This window comes from Bactrocera tryoni, chromosome 2 (assembly GCF_016617805.1).
Source record: "Bactrocera tryoni isolate S06 chromosome 2, CSIRO_BtryS06_freeze2, whole genome shotgun sequence".
NCBI classification, from domain to species: Eukaryota; Metazoa; Arthropoda; class Insecta; order Diptera; family Tephritidae; genus Bactrocera; species Bactrocera tryoni.
In genome coordinates, this window is record NC_052500.1 from 38,659,394 (window position 1) to 38,664,586 (window position 5,193).

The following is a 5,193-nucleotide window of genomic DNA, read 5'->3' on the forward strand; positions in this document are numbered from 1 at the left end:
TACAATGGAAGCTATTTCAGGAAAAAATAAAAAACGCAAAGTAATTTCTTTAGAAACAAAAATAAAAGTTTTGGACTATCTAGAGCAGAAGCTGGCCCAACAAATGTGGGGAAGAGGCTTGGACTCAGTGAATCTACAGTGCGGACAATAAAAAAAAATTAAAATGCAATTAGAAAATCTGTAGTTTCCGGTAAAAATGTAAATTCGAAGAAAACTTCATACTCAAGAAATGTTCTTATTGAAGAAATGGAAAACCTATTAACAATTTGGATTGAGGATCTCAACCAGAAACGAATCCCAGTTGATACTACAACAATAAAACAAAAAGCTCTATGTATTTTTAATCGATTAACATCGAACTAAGAAAACGAATTTTCAGCTAGTGGTGGATGGTTTTCGAAGTTTATTGAAATTCAATTATCCAACCGATGGATCAAGGCATTGTTGTTACTTTTAAAATGTACTACCTCAAAAAAACTTTTCAGTGCATTATGGAAAAACTGGAGGAAAATCCTGAATTGGACTTCACCGATGCTTGGAAAAATTTTTCTATCAACGATTGCATCTTGTACGCGTCAAAAGCAATTTCTGAAATAAGGCAACATACGTTAAACGCATGCTGGAAATTTGTTTGGCCAGAATGTGTTAAAAGTGTTATGTCCGTAACAAGCAATTCAACTAATTATTCAGATATCATTGATTTAGCACGCTCCGCGGGAGGAGAAATTCTTGCAGATATGACGAGAGAAGATATTGACGAGATTCTTCTAGACCGAGAGCTCGATGATGACGATTTGATTGAAATAGCTACGGAAATAATCGAATCGGAAAATGGCAGCGACACCGAGATAGACGAGCATCCAATTAAAGCAGAGACGATTAAGCAAGGTCTTAAACTTGCAGCAGAATTGGAAAATTATTTAGTAGCAAATGATACTGATGTCGAACGTGCACGAACTTTTCAAAAATAATTGAGTCTCTGCATTTTAAGATATAAATAACTAGAACATTCAAACAAAATTAATTGAATTTATGGTGCAAACTCAGTCGGAGATGCTAAGTCAATCAGAACATCAATCCATAGTTCTTACTATTGATTCTGATACAAATTCTAGTGATATCAGTGCCGGCCATCAAAATAAGCGGCTAAGAATAATTTCCACTACGGATAATGACAGTGATTAAACAGCATTCAACGGTTTTTTGAATAAATCTACCTCTTTTCTATTTTCTTCTCTTATATATATGGTTTTTGTTTTGTATTTTTTATTTTGTTATGAATGAATAAATTATAAGTCTGAAATTTGAAACTTATTGTATTGTTTTTGAATATTTTTTTGCGCGTATATTTTGTTATACGCGATATTTTTTATATTCGGAACCAATTCGTCAGTTAATATTGGAAAACTTTTATTTTTTTTACGCGATTAGTGGCAGAACCAATAGTCGCGTAAAAAAGGACTGAGTGTATTTATAATTGTCAAAAAGCATCAACCTTATTTAGGCTGCGCGATTTTCTCCCTCACTGCGCAACCACTACCAGGTTAATGCATTTCCAAACATGACGGAATGTAACATATATGCTGGATGCCATACAGAACATTATGCTTTGTTCGTATTCATTGCAATTGACATTTTCGAAACAGCCTGACTCGCACGTCTAACCAGATGCGTGCATTGCCAATGATAGCACCATCCAATCATAAAATAAAAATCTTAAAAATGTTACATACTATATGTTACATCAAATTAATAGAAGCAACTTCTATTTAGTTTTTGAAATCTTATAAAACTTAAAAATATTAATAAATTAATTCACAGTGCGAAATTTAGAGTATAACTCGCAACCAGCGTTGCCACCAAATCTATTGGAAAGCTACCAAATTTTCTTATCTTCAAAACATTGGGTTTTATTTCACTTCACATTTGCAAAATAATGAGCAGACAAATAAACCTTAAAAGTCAATTAATATTAGCGGCATGTACACCTTTCCTTTTCTTCAAGGCAATCGAATATTTTTAACCACTTCGTTTCGCTTTGAAAGTCGGGCAAGTATTCATCATTACAAAAGATTGTCAAGTTGTCAGCAATAATCTGAGTGGTCAGCAATCATCCGTACTGTTTCAAAGTAATAATTTTAGAATTAAATAGGGGATTCCGCGGAGTGGTGCCATCTCGCCGCTACTGTTTAACTTCTCTATTTCGTCACGATTAGAGGATGTTACTAAAAATGTTATAAACGGATTTTACTTAATTTAACATTAGAGGACTCAAAAATAGTAGAATTGAGTATTTTCAGTGTTAAATTAGAAAAATAATGCTATTTCCGATGTTAAGGAATGTACGCTTACAGATTCGTATATTTGCTATGCGCAAACTACCCTGCATATAATTTAAATATATTTTTTATATACATTCAACTATTCCATGATAAATTCCCTAAAATATTTTGAAATATGTATATCATAAAATCATGTTTATGTTGTCGACTAAATATTTAATTAATTAGGAGTATCAATATGAAAAATGTGTTTGCCGGCATAACTTTTTTAAATCACATGTAAATGGCGCGAAACAATAACGGTACACATAACGGAGTACTAGCATTAAAATACAAAACAAATTTTTATTGTGATGATTGCTATTCTACATCTGCTTTGCTAGTTCTCGGAGACACTTGTTATTGCTTTCCACAAAATAATAGGAGTGTTAAATATTTCGTTTTCAAAATAATAATTAACACAAAAAATATTTACAAAATTAGAAAAGTAAGTATAGTTCTATAATCTAGCAGCATTTTTAATTAGTTATTATTTTATTTAATCATTGCGTTTTTCTGCAGTAGGTAAAGGAAAGCATTCTACAGAGGAAAAGCGGGAAACGATACAAAAATTGAGAAGTGTAGGAAAAACTTATAAAGAGATCCAAGAAATCGAAAAATGCTCTCCTCAAATGCCTTAAATTATAGTAACAAAAATGAAACTCGTAGACGAAAGCGCAAAACATACACTGCAGACGATCGCAATATAGTACGCTACTGCAAAATTAATCCTTTTGCTTCAGCCAGGAGCATCCATGACGAACTAAATTTGTCAGTTAAAACTAAAACTGTTCGTAGGCATTTGCTCCTGACCCGCGTCTAAATGGCGGAACATATTGTGGTCAGACGAATCCAAAGTTTGGTCATTTTGTAGTACAGGCTGTAGGAACTTTGTCTGACGTCCCTTAACTAAGAATATAATCCCCTGTTTACCACAAAAACCGTTATAAATGACGATGCCAAATCAAGGTATGTGGTCGTTTTTCACATTGTGGTGTAGATCCAATTCACTTAATTGAAGGCATCATGGACCAAAGGGCATATGTATGTCAAAATATTAGATGAGGTAATGTTACCACATGCCTCATGGAATATGCCATTGATATGGGTATATCAACAGGATAATGACCCTAAACATACTAGTAAGTGCGCGAAAAAAGGTTTAGGGCCAACGGAGTTTAGTTTATGTGGTGACCAGCTCGGTCTCCTGACCTCAACCCCATTGAAAACCTGTGGACAGTTATCGAGAAGAAAGTAGCTGAAGAGAAACCAACCAATTTGAGAGATTTATGGCAAGTAGTGAAAGAAGCTTGGAAAGGAATACCAATAAAAACGTTAGCAGGATCACATAGACTCCATGCCTCGGAGATGTGAAGCTGTGTTAAAGAAATCGAGGTTATTCAACGAAACATTAATTATTTTAATATTCTCTCAAACTTTGGAAGCATTATATATTAAAATGATAGAACGGTCTCCTATTAAATAAAATACTCCTATTTTTTTGTGCAACTAGTTTTTTAGTTTACTTGATATAAACTGCGATATAAAATTTTGTTTATGTTTAATTGAAATAGATAAAATCTGGAAATATTAATAGATCTTCCCTTAAAAGTTTTCATAACATGTTAAAAGACCAATCGGTCGTACATATTCACGTATGTAATTAAGTGAGCGCGTAAACAAAAAGAACCATACGCATACGTAAATTTGTATACACACAACTTTGTAGCTTTTGTAGCCGAAGCTCACGCTTTTTCAAAAAGTCAATGCGTTGAATGAAAATCCGAGCTGTGCCGACAGCTTCGCATACAAACCAGCGTAAATTTGTATGTTTCTGTGTGAGCTTCCATACATATCGACGCAGATTTTTGCGAGCCGCGGGAAAATTTTTTGAAATTGTAAAATATTTTAAACGGACAATTTCTGTACTTTGCGGGCTGGCACTTTTCCCTTCTAGAAGAATATCAGAAATTGTTTAATTTCTGATTTTTAGCTTTTGCCATCGCTCAGCGGTCGGTCTTGAATGGAATCAGAGGCCAAAACTACTTCCACTGCCTATATAAAAGTAAAACTTTTGCCAAAGCTTTTTAAAATGTCCCTCTCCCGTTTCCCACTCCGCCATTCCCCAATGATAACGTGTTTTAATTAATTATATTAAAATAAAAAAGTTTATAAACGAAAAATGGATTTTTTTTATATTATTTAAAACAATCAAAAACTGATTTTAATAAAATTAATTTAATTTTGCATGATAGTTTTCTTTGTGAAGGATGGAGTCAATTGTAGAAGTTCACGCAAGTGAGGAAAGTTCTCTGATCGCCATTCACTTGGGCAAGACGAAATATCTCCTGTCATCAAACAAACCGTCGTCGCACTAGCTCTCACGTCACTGTTGACAGTCATAACTTTGAAGTTGTAGATAATTTCGTCTATCTTGGAACCAGCGTAAACACCACTTACAATGTCAGCCTGGAAATCCAGCCTGGAAATCCAATCCAATCACATGCCACTTCGGACTGAGTAGGCAATAGAGAAGCAAAGTCCTCTCTTGACGAACAAAAACCAAACTTTATAAGTAACTCATAATTCCCGTTCTGCTCTATAGTGCAGAGGCTTGGACGATGTCAACAACTGATGAGTCGACGTTGCGAGTTTTCGAGAGAAAAGTTCTGGGAAAGATTTATGGTCCTCTGCGCGTTGGCCACAGCGAATATCGCATTCGATGGAACGATGAGCTGTATGAGATATATGACCACATTGATATAGTTCAGCGAATTAAAAGACAGCGGCTACACTGGCTAGGTCATGTTGTCCGAATGGACGAAAACACACCAGCTGTGAAAGTATTCGACGCAGTACCCGCCGGGGCAAG

At 34.6% G+C, this 5,193-nt stretch overlaps 1 pseudogene; it reads left to right on the plus strand.

Moving 5' to 3' along the window:
- Positions 1 to 428: 428 nt before the first annotated feature.
- Positions 429 to 1,185, plus strand: LOC120767402 (annotated as a pseudogene).
- Positions 1,186 to 5,193: the final 4,008 nt, after the last annotated feature.